Source organism: Teleopsis dalmanni, chromosome 2 (assembly GCF_002237135.1).
Source record: "Teleopsis dalmanni isolate 2A chromosome 2, ASM223713v2, whole genome shotgun sequence".
NCBI classification, from domain to species: Eukaryota; Metazoa; Arthropoda; class Insecta; order Diptera; family Diopsidae; genus Teleopsis; species Teleopsis dalmanni.
Window position 1 is genome coordinate 109145555 of NC_051847.1, and position 12869 is coordinate 109158423.

Below are 12869 nucleotides of genomic sequence, written 5' to 3' on the forward strand. Positions count from 1 at the left end.
CGCCGTTAACAATCTCCAGTTGGGGCCATTCAGTAATCGTATGGTTTCATTGACATCGAGCGCGGATTTACCGAAGTACAGCAATCTATGTTCTTTAAAAATTGGGCATTCGCCCACTAAGTTTATAACATCGCCTTTCAATTTAAGGTTGCATATCGTGCACAGCGTGTCTAGACTTTCGTGCGGCACGTAGCACAATCGTAGGAGCTCGCCGCGGGTTTTGAAGATTGTCCTTATTGTTTCTAGGTCATATTGCTCGTGAAAGTATTTATTGACACCTAGATCATAATTCAACTTACTATATGCATCTATCGATATAATGTTTCTTGCCCTTTCTACAAAATTTCTACGTTCTTCAATACTTAGTTTCGTTATTATATTTTTTTGCCACATTTTCCAGTTTTCATTAATACTCAAATCATTAGTTATATTTAACTCGGATGCCAGATTTGACCATTTTTCAAAAAATAATGTTTTTTCATTTATTATGTACTGTGCTAATGTTTTTTGAATCCTATTGTCTGGCAAATTCCTAACACGATTGATGTAATCAAAATGCAATTTTAATGTTTGGGTATATAGCGTCGGTAGACCAGTTTCTAAATGCACCATATAATTTGGGGTATTTTTCGGCAAACGAAACGTTCTCTTTATATAAAATGTCTGCAATTTTTCTACTGCGTCATATTTATCAACACCCCAGATTTGCGCTGCATAATTTAGAACTGACTTAACTGTGGCTTCAAAAACTTTGTATTTTACGGGCAGTGACACTTTCGGATTTCCGAAGACATTTATCCAGGTACAATTAATAGCCAATTTAGCGTCCTTTAACTTCTCGTTTAAGTGGTTATCGAATTTTGCGTTATATTTCATATTTATTCCTAAATATTTATAATTATTAACCACTTCTAATTGATCATCGTTAAGGTACCATTTTTCATCATTTCTCAATCTTCTAGCATGTTTCCTAAATACCTAAAATACCAAATTTTGTAAAGTAATTCTATTATTTAAATAATTGTTTTTGCCAATTATTTAAATCGCCATTCACAAAAAGAATTAATATAGAAGAAGTAAATGTTTATATATGTTTACTGTTTTGTTAAATATTTTTCAATTTCATTTAAAATAATTTTTGAATAAATAAATGTAATAAAAAATTGTACACTATTTAAATTGAAAATATTTCATAAAATTTTATTATTAATTTTTTTTAGTGCATCGAAATACGAAGTATTGTGAAGGGGGTTTTATAATTGGTAGAGAAGTTGCCAGGAACGGTGAATGGTGATGATTGCATCGATTTTTTTTTAAATAATTTGAGTTGAACATATTATAAAAATTTCTATGCTCGAAATAAAGCGATTTAATTATAAAAATAATTCGTAATTTAAATCACTTGAGTTAAATAATATTGACTCTTAATTTGTATGTATGCTGGTTTGTCCTTTAAAAGATTTTCCATACATGCAGAAATAGTGCACAATGTTATAGTTTAATAATTCATAATCATTAATACAAATTTATTTAAAAATAAAACATTTGCTTAACTTTTTAACATACATATTTATTAAAGGCATTTGTTTAAAATATAAAACGATTAATCTAATTGGATAATCGAAGTACATATAAGAAGATACTTCAAAGAAGATACTTATACCACAGACAAATAAAACACAGATTGCGAATGCAGAACAAAAAAATTACTCCCTTTGATTTCATGGTAGCCAGCTCGAGTAGCCAGCTAAAAGCACAATCAGCTTTGAATTATAGAACAATTAAAACCAAAGAAGATAAAGAAAAGAAACTGAGAGTTACTCGAAAAATTGTGTATAAATTTTTCTGGATTTTTCAAAAAATATTCAAAAATTTTGTGTAATGAGGTGAAAATATTACACAGTACAATAACAAAAAGCCTAATGCTACATAATGGCGCGTGAATATTTTCCCCACCCGGACCCTGATACTTTGCCCACCCGGTCCCTACTCACCACGATATTTGCTAAAGTAAGAGAGGTTTCTGAGAAATTTCGTTGTTTGTTTTGGTTTTTTGACATTAAAAATCCGTTACGAGAAAATGCGCCAAAGTTGCAATTAAGTGCACAAATACCACATTACTAAAAGAAAAATAAGGCGGAATTTGTTTTCAATTATAAAAGCATTAAAAAAAGGTAATTATACCAGAAAAATATATGAATTATTAGTTAATTAAAATTTATTTACAATTGAAACGGAAGTGCGTACTTGGATGTTTAAATTTCAAACATCTCTATATTTTTCCAAACGATTATCGAAGGTATATTATTAATTAAAAATAACGCAATTTATTGTTGTAGAATAAAGTAAATATATAAATGTATTAACACATTAGAAACTTCCATAATATACTAATAATTATAAAAAAGGAAAAATCCTGAAGAGAAATTAATATTATTAATTATACTTTGATTGAGTGTTGTTATTATATATACATATATTGAAAAATTAGAATCACAATTTTCGGATCAGTTCGATAACAATTGCTATAAATTAGGTTTAGCGCAACATTTATTTAATAAATTAGAAAACGTTCATCCCTATATATGTTGCTCTAATTGCAAAATTGAAACTCTTCTATCTTTTGTCATTAAAGTAAGAATTTACTTCATTTTAAAATATTTCAATCGAGATAATAAAGTGTCGAATTTTAAATATAAACAATTATGCTTTCAACACTTATAAACAGCACAAAAGTGTTCATACTCTTTAAGTGATTTTTTGCTTAAACAAAAAATATTTTAGTTTTAATTTTATAATTTATTAAATTTATTTATAATTTATCTTTAATTTAATAGTTCCTTATTATTTTTGGTTTAATATTAAATATTTTTAAAATAGTAATATTATTATGTATATATTAAGTTATTCTAAATTGTATTTACATAAAATTGTATATTTGTTAAATAAAATATTTTGGTGGAACACCTAAACACCTAAAACTCGGTAACACGCCAGCAAGCATACCTCTTAGGTGGTGCGGAAAATGCTTATATATTTAATATTTCTTCTAACACTATGCGATGAAATTGATCCTTATTGTTTATAATGTTGTTATTAACTAGTTAAGAATTTCTTGAATTTCATATACAAAAAACATTTCACCTTACTGAAAGGATTGCTTAAAACTACAAAAAATATGTAGTAGTAAACAGTATATACATTTTTCCGATTTTCTATATTGAAAAAATTTGATGCACAAGCAAAAATTGTATTACAATACACCAAACTTATTTGAATTTTAAAAAATTATATTAATATTAATCTTTTTAAAACAAACTATTAAAACAATGCAACCTAATACTCGAAATGTATGAACACATACTAACTTTTCTATTAGATGCTCAGCATATATATAAATATAGTACGTATATGTGCAACATGATTAAAAGAACTTTTATTTTAATAAATACGATACAATTTTTTTAACTTTATTAAAACAATTTCATGACTAATTATATATACATATTTACATATATCAATAATAGCTACTTTATATTTACTATTGATTTTAGTTTACCAATTCTTCATTTATATTTGATTTATATAGCGCATTTAAAACTTTTATGTAAATTGAAGTAAAACTGATATAAAAAATCATGCCTATATTTACTCATTATAATCGTATTAATATATACAATGGATTTTCCAAGAACAATATTTTATACTATTTCTTCTAATTAGAAGAAATGGCTACATGCTAATATGCAACCACAAATGTAGTAAATATTTAAGTTATAAGCCACACCGTTTTTAATATTTGACAATTCTGGTATGGTAAATAAGTAAAAGAGATTTTCTTTGCGATATTACACAAAGAGGCACCATTATTCAAAATTTCCTCTCAGTTTCTTTTCTTTATCTTCTTTGATTAAAACAAACCAAAGCTGTGTATAACACAATGATCTTAAGTGTTCGAAACACACGAAAGAGCTGTTGAATGTGCGTATGAGAAGGTGTTTGATATAGTATAGAAATTGTTGCTATATTTTCTATTCATATTGCAAGTTTGGGTGCTTGTGTGATTTATATGTTGACAATTTTCTGTTTTGCGAACTTATGCTTCGATCGTTTTGCTGCATTAACACGAAAGGGCAATCAGTGAAGTGCAAATTTTTGTTTGGATATTTACAAAATTTGGTTTCTTTTGGATTAAGAGGAAATAGAGAGGAAAGGGCGTTCAATAGTAGTTAAACACGAAGAAGTATTGTTTAGTTTTGAATGGACACACAAATTCAAAGAAATAGTCTTTGCTTTTTGTATACACTTTTTCTAAAATATATGATTGACTTTGTGTGCAAGCCATGCACAACTTTTTCCAAATTATTATAAATTTGATTTTTGATGAAATTTTATACTAGTCTCATATATTTTGATATGAGTTTTGCCTATTATGAGGTGAGTAAACACCGGCAGTAGCCGAACTATAGTTGTTGTTAGTGCAAATGGTATTAATATGTATGGCAGTGAAGATAGTACTATGACCTGTACTATCCATGATATTATGAAGTATGTTAATAAATACCATGTTATTAAATATCTATTTATTTATCTTCCCTCTCAAAATATAGATTAATCAACCCATCTACTTTGATTTTATTCCGCTTTTGGCGCTGTGACATAATTTATTTATTAAATAAATTGAATTTTTTAGTAAAAAATAGACAAATTTTTAAAAAATGAATACAAAAAACTGTACGTACGATTTTTAACACTTTTAGCTTTTTGAAAAGGTAAAATTCTTCATCTTTATGAAGATGTATAGGTGATTTCTCTGCCTTTTTTGCACAAAAATTTATTTCGGAATATAAATGTATGAACTAAAAAAAATTCTTTATTTTTAATGAAATTTCTATGATATAATTGAAAAATTATGTTGATATTTTACAATTATGCATTATAATACATATCTTAACATTTCTTATCTTCATTTTTTGAAAAATAAGTGTTTTAAAAGAAATAATATTTTTCATTTTTGATTTAATTTTCTGTGGTGAAGACAAAATCTATCTTTTTGATTTATGTTGCAACTGAAAGCGTGTTTTATTGTCTTTTAAGGTTTTCGTGTGCATTTGGATCTTCATTGTAGTTTTTTTTTAAATTAATATTTTTAGATAAGAAAGTCCCTTTTTCTTTTCAATTTTTCATTAATTCTTTCATTCGCAATACTTGCGTAAAAAAACACAAACATAATATTTATACTTGAAATTTAGATGGCGCTGGCTCGTCTGCTATGAGTTTGCTTCGTATTTGGCGCTGAGGGTGGAGGTTATTTTTCAAATAATTGGATTTATGGTAAAAAATGGACAACTGTGTATACGATTTTTATGGTTTTTGACTTTTTCAAATGGAAATTTTCTTGTCTGTAGAAAAAAATTAATGCCATTTCTCTGCCATTTTTGTTCACGAGGATATAATGATTACAGTAAAGTAAGCTAAAATAAAAGCTATTTTTAATCAATTTTTTATGATAAAATTGAAATATGTTATTGAGGTTCTAAAATTATGTTTTCTGATGTATATTTGAACAGACCTCATTTTTAGTTTTTTGATTTGGATGATATTAAAGCAATTTCGATATCAAGATTTAATGCGATTTTTTAAAAATTCTGCTCGTACAATATAATTTTTGCTTTAATTGAAAGCTTGTTTTATTGTCTTTTAGATGAATATTCTCTGCATGTCTCTGCGGTCACTGGTTGTTTTTTTAATAATTTTTTAAGTAAAGTCAGTTTTTTCAAAAAATTTGATTCTTTTATTTTCTGAATATGTCTGCTATTACGCAACATACAGTTATGAGGTATATACCAAATGAAATATTATTGAATTTACTATCTAAATCGTATTTCTTATTTGGTAAAGAAACTTAAATTTGGCTAATTTTGACAAATTAATAAACTGAGAAATATTTCGTGTTCCAATTCCGGCTAGGTCCTCTCAGCGTATTGTTGCTATCTACGCTCAGGTTTTTATACTGCATTTCGATTTGTTTTCTACAGCGTCATAACAACAGTGGAGCAAGTACAGAGTACAATAGAATAATCAAAACTGAAAAAGTTGAGGTGATGAGTGATTTTGTTATATAAATATTTCATGTTTCTTAGAATTAAACATAATTTCTTATATAAGTTCTCAAAACTAAAATTATTTTTAATTTAATTTTTTAAAATTATATATAAAGAGGTTTTCGAACAGAAGTGAAACAACAACAAAAATTTATTTTTTAAATTATTTTAATTAATTGAATTTTTGGCTGACCATACAGCTGTTTCGAGTATTGCCAAATACCCTTCATCAGTGGTCTTGGAAATAATTCTTATATTTAATTATTCGTAAATAATTATTTTTGAGACTGCAAGTACCAGGAATCGAACTCGGGTCCTGCGAAATATGAAGCTCAGAATCAGCGCACCTTAACCAACTGATCCAAAGCCGTACTTGACTTTTTATGTTCGCATATTTTTGCTGGAGTTTTGTTACTTTTGCTATGAAAGTTTTTATTAACAATTTTACTTGCTGTATTTATATATTAGAACGAAATCATAAACCAGCTGTAGAATAATTGAATTAATTAATTATATTTTTTATTTTTAATTGTTAAATTTCAAAAATTAAAAATTTTTTAAATTATATATTTTTATTCACACAATAGTTTTTTAAATATATAAACTTCTTTAATAATTGTTTGTAGCAGTTCTTTTCAAATTTGCTTCTTTTAACGAAAATGAATGTCTAGCAATTTTTTCAATTACTTTTTTTTTTTGTCACTAATTAATAATTTTTTTCTGCGATCTTTGCTCGTCCGACGCTCACCAATATTCTCAAATTATAAGAAATGCTCAGACCGAAATTTGGTATTCATACTTGAATATACACAGCGCGATAGTATACATAGCACGAATACTTGGTCTGCATACATGGAGCATCGTCTATATCAAAAAATATCTGTATAAGAAAAGAAACTCTGCTCTCTGAGAATTACGTGAGAAATTTTTGCCGAAAATTCATTTTTTATAACATTTTGGTAACACGTATTCAATGCATGTTATTTCACCAACCTTATGTCAAATTTTGTTTTTTTAGGGCTCCAGTATTATATCCTTTTCAAAAGGAATATTACTATTTTTCATTTTGGTATATTAAATAAGTTAAGTAATATTAATGACGAAAGTTGGTTAAAATAAATGTTATGTTTATCTACAAATCAAATCTGTTTATAAAATTATATAAATCAATACTTTACAATAATATATGTTTGATAGAATCAAGTACATTAAAAGCAGTTTAAATAGCTTTATTTTTACTTCATTTTAAAGTTATTATATTACATCGAAGTTATATAATAATTATAATACATATAATTATAATAAATATACATAAAGCTTACAGCTATGGCATTTTAGCCGTCTGCCGGAAGTTTAGATTAATCTAATAGCTAATTAACTAATAACTAATTAATCCAATTTTTATAAATATTAAAAAGATATTCTTACTTATGATCTCAATACAACGTAAAAGTTAAATTAAATTACTTTAACAAAAATAATATATTTTATATAAGTTAATTTAAAAATCTTCATTAATAATATTTTGCCTATATTTAAATGTAGTTTTAATAAACGCCGTTAACAATCTCCAGTTGGGGCCATTCAGTAATCGTATGGTTTCATTGACATCGAGCGCGGATTTACCGAAGTACAGCAATCTATGTTCTTTAAAAATTGGGCATTCGCCCACTAAGTTTATAACATCGCCTTTCAATTTAAGGTTGCATATCGTGCACAGCGTGTCTAGACTTTCGTGCGGCACGTAGCACAATCGTAGGAGCTCGCCGCGGGTTTTGAAGATTGTCCTTATTGTTTCTAGGTCATATTGCTCGTGAAAGTATTTATTGACACCTAGATCATAATTCAACTTACTATATGCATCTATCGATATACTGTTTCTTGCCGTTTCTACAAAATTTCTACGTTCTTCAATACTTAGTTTCGTTATTATATTTTTTTGCCACATTTTCCAGTTTTCATTAATACTCAAATCATTAGTTATATTTAACTCGGATGCCAGATTTGACCATTTTTCAAAAAATAATGTTTTTTCATTTATTATGTACTGTGCTAATGTTTTTTGAATCCTATTGTCTGGCAAATTCCTAACACGATTGATGTAATCAAAATGCAATTTTAATGTTTGGGTATATAGCGTCGGTAGACCAGTTTCTAAATGCACCATATAATTTGGGGTATTTTTCGGCAAACGAAACGTTCTCTTTATATAAAATGTCTGCAATTTTTCTACTGCGTCATATTTATCAACACCCCAGATTTGCGCTGCATAATTTAGAACTGACTTAACTGTGGCTTCAAAAACTTTGTATTTTACGGGCAGTGACACTTTCGGATTTCCGAAGACATTTATCCAGGTACAATTAATAGCCAATTTAGCTTCCTTTAACTTCTCGTTTAAGTGGTTATCGAATTTTGCGTTATATTTCATATTTATTCCTAAATATTTATAATTATTAACCACTTCTAATTGATCATCGTTAAGGTACCATTTTTCATCATTTCTCAATCTTCTAGCATGTTTCCTAAATACCTAAAATACCAAATTTTGTAAAGTAATTCTATTATTTAAATAATTGTTTTTGCCAATTATTTAAATCGCCATTCACAAAAAGAATTAATATAGAAGAAGTAAATGTTTATATATGTTTACTGTTTTGTTAAATATTTTTCAATTTCATTTAAAATAATTTTTGAATAAATAAATGTAATAAAAAATTGTACACTATTTAAATTGAAAATATTTCATAAAATTTTATTATTAATTTTTTTTAGTGCATCGAAATACGAAGTATTGTGAAGGGGGTTTTATAATTGGTAGAGAAGTTGCCAGGAACGGTGAATGGTGATGATTGCATCGATTTTTTTTTAAATAATTTGAGTTGAACATATTATAAAAATTTCTATGCTCGAAATAAAGCGATTTAATTATAAAAATAATTCGTAATTTAAATCACTTGAGTTAAATAATATTGACTCTTAATTTGTATGTATGCTGGTTTGTCCTTTAAAAGATTTTCCATACATGCAGAAATAGTGCACAATGTTATAGTTTAATAATTCATTATCATTAATTTTTTTTTTTTTTTTTTTCAATTCATACGTTATTTATTGAATCTTTCAATTTGGAAACTAACAATAAGTGATCAAATCTTAAAACTAAATTTATTTTTTTTTCCTAAGCCATTGATTTGGAAAAAATTATTAAGACATTAATTTATTTAATAAAATAAAATTGAAAATTAATATTAAAATTAAAATTGAGATTAAATTTAATTCAAGAAATCACATTCAGTTCAATTAAAGAAAATTTATAATATTTTAAATGAAATAAAAATTTTGAAGGTTAACAGATGTTAATGGTGTCCTTCTTTTTTAGACGTCTGTGGCCTTTGTTCAGTAGCAGCATGTAAGCTAATTGGTTAGGATGGTCTTCTAACTTTAAGAGATGCTGACGGCTACATCGAGCAGCTTCTTCTATTACTGTTGGCACGCTCAAATCTCTATGAAGGTTAGCATTTTTCAGAAACCACGGTGCACCTGTTATCATTCTTAGGGTTTTAGATTGCAGCCTTTGCAGTTTTTCAATATTTGATGGCATCGCTGTTCCCCACAGTTGAATTCCGTAACTCCATATTGGTTTTATTATCGACTTGTATAGCAAAATTTTGTATTCAAGTGGTAGCTTAGATGACGTGCCCATAAGCCAATGCAATGAACTTAATTTTATATTTATTTGTGTCTTTTTAGCCTCTATGTGTTTGTTCCAAGTTAAACGTCTGTCTAGATGTATCCCTAAATATTTTACATTGTCGCTTGAAGGTACTTTTTGCTCATTTATTGTAATATTGGGACAGTTTCCTGGTCTTAGAGCAAATGTTACATGGGTACATTTTTGTTCATTGACTTTGATACGCCATACTGATAACCATTTCTCAAGTTGGTGAACATGTTCTTGAAGCATGCGTTGTGCGATTGCGGGGTTTTTGTGTGCACTTAGTATTGCTGTATCGTCAGCAAATGTTGCAGTTAAAGTGTTTTCCGAAGTTGGCATATCACTTGTATACAGCAGATATAATAGCGGACCTATTACACTTCCTTGTGGAACTCCAGCTTTGATAGGACAGGGTTCTGAAACAAAATCTTTATATTTTAAAATAAAAGTTCTTCTGCTTAAGTAGTTTTTTAACAAAAGGTGAGTGTTAACTGGCATGAGAGTTGTAATTTTATGTATTAAGCCTTCGTGCCATACTTTATCAAACGCTTGGGCTACATCTATAAATATGGAAGTGCAGTATTGTTTATTTTCAAATGAGTTTCTTACGAATGAAACAATACGATGCACTTGTTCAGTTGTACTGTGTTTAGCTCTGAAGCCGAATTGATGCTCCGGAATTATTTCGTTAGCTGAGAGTATTGGCATTATTTTTGTTATTAGTAGCTTTTCAAATATTTTTGATAATACTGGAAGGACGCTAATTGGTCTGTAGGATTCTACTTTGGTTTTGTCCTTTCCAGGTTTAGGTATCATTGTTATTTGTGACATTTTCCAAAGTTTGGGATAATATCCTGTCCGTAAGATAGCGTTAAATAAATGCCTGAGATGTATAATGGCACATTGTGGTAATTGTTTCACCATTGTAACTGAGATTTTATCAGGTCCTGCTGCCTTTTTCGCATTGAGATCTTTTATAATTTTATTGATATTTTCTAGTTTAAAAATAAGGGGCCTGCTCGAAGGATATAGGTTTGTAATTGGTAAAGAAGTATTTTGTGAAGCATTATTTGGAGTAAATACATTTTTCAAGTGTTTTACAAATATTTCCCCTTTCTCTGAGTCACTTCGTGCCCAGTCACCATTTTCTAGTCTGAGAGGAGATTCATGCTGGATAGGCTGTTTGAGGTACTTTGTTGCCTTCCAAAGTGAATAATCCGTTTGTTCATTAGGTGCCAAATTGAATAGAAAATTGTCTAGGGATTTTTGATGTCTTTCCGCTAGTGCATATTTGAGTTCATTTGTACATTTAGCTAGTAAAACTTTATGTTTTGGGGATCTATGCCGTTGCCATAGTCTTCTAGCGTTTCTCTTTCGTTGTAATAATCCCTCTATTGTTTTTGTCACACCGATTTTTTTGGGTTCTTTTTTTTCAATTCTTATAGAAGCTACTTCAACACCCATTGAGATTACTTCAGAAAATTGGTTAACACAAGCATCAATTTCATTATTCACCTTTAACGAAGCATGTTGAGGTATATGACAAGAAACATATTTACGAAATTTTAACCAGTTTATATGTTTTGTTAGACATTGCGTTTGGATAGTTCTATTCTGTTGACTTCGCATTGTTATTATTGTTGGTGAGTGGTCTGATGACAGTTCAACTAATGGAAATGCGGTGATTGTTGATGGTTTAATATTTTTGCTTAGACCAAAGTCGATAAGATCTGGGACTTTTTGTCGATCAGAAGGCCAGTATGTTGGGTGTCCAGTTGAAATCACATTGAGATCTTCACTTTTCACAACTGCTAGAAGTTTCCGTCCTCTTGGCGTTATTAGCCTTGAACCCCAGAATGTGTGCTTCGCATTAAAATCGCCTGCGACCAGAAATTTACAACCGAGTGTTTTAAAAAAGTTTTGGAAGTCTTGGACTTCTATATTGTGATTGGGTGGACAATATATTGCAGCTATTACGATATTTTCTCCATATTCATCAAATCGGATAGCTGTCGATTGTAGATAATCTTTGCTGAAGTCTTCTAAAACAAAATGTTTAAGTCTTTTTTTTATTATAATACCAGTACCTCCTCGAGCCATACCTTTGGGATGCTTGGTGTCATAAAAGCAGTAATTTGGAATTTTGAAAGCGTTTTTTTGAGTAAGATGTGTTTCGGACACAAGCATAATATCAATTGCATTACTAATTAAAAAATATTCAATTTCAAGTTTGTGGTTGTTTATACCGTTTGCATTCCAGTGACATATTCTAATGGAGTTGCTCATTTTTTCATTATTAGAGTTTGCATTAGAGCAGTTTGATTTTTTATAAGTTCTTGCATCATACTTTGCATACTATACATAAAAAGATTAAGACTTTGGATCAGTGTTTTTAGCGTCTCTTCTAAATTATCTACTGCTGGTATTGCCAGTTGTTGAGGTTGAATATTTTCTCTTAATACATTTGCATAACTTTTGCCTTGAGAGATTGTTGCTTCTGTATTGTTTATTTGTTCTTGGTAGTAATTTTTGGGTGGCACAGCGTTTAATTGATTTTTATCATTAATGCAAATTTATTTAAAAATAAAACATTTGCTTAACTTTTTAACATACATATTTATTAAAGGCATTTGTTTAAAATATAAAACGATTAATCTAATTGAATAATCGAAGTACATATAAATATTCCAAAGAAGATACTTATACTTATAAGTGTACTTATTTTCTTATTTGAAACAATTCCAAGATATATACGATTTATTTTTATTCAGTGTTTTTATTATGAACATATGAAATAGTAAAATTTGTTAATTGTGAAATATGTTAAAAGTTATTTTATTAAATAAAAGTTATACATAATTAAAATTTTACTTAAAAATAAAATTGTTGAATTATATTATTAATAAACTTAGAATCTTTCGAATCTATCAAGGATTTCATCTACCTTGGCGCCGCCGTAACGAATACAAATGATGTCAGTCTGGAGATCAGACGAAGAATCACCATTGCTAATAGGTGCTATTATGGGCTCAGAAGGCAATTGGGATGTA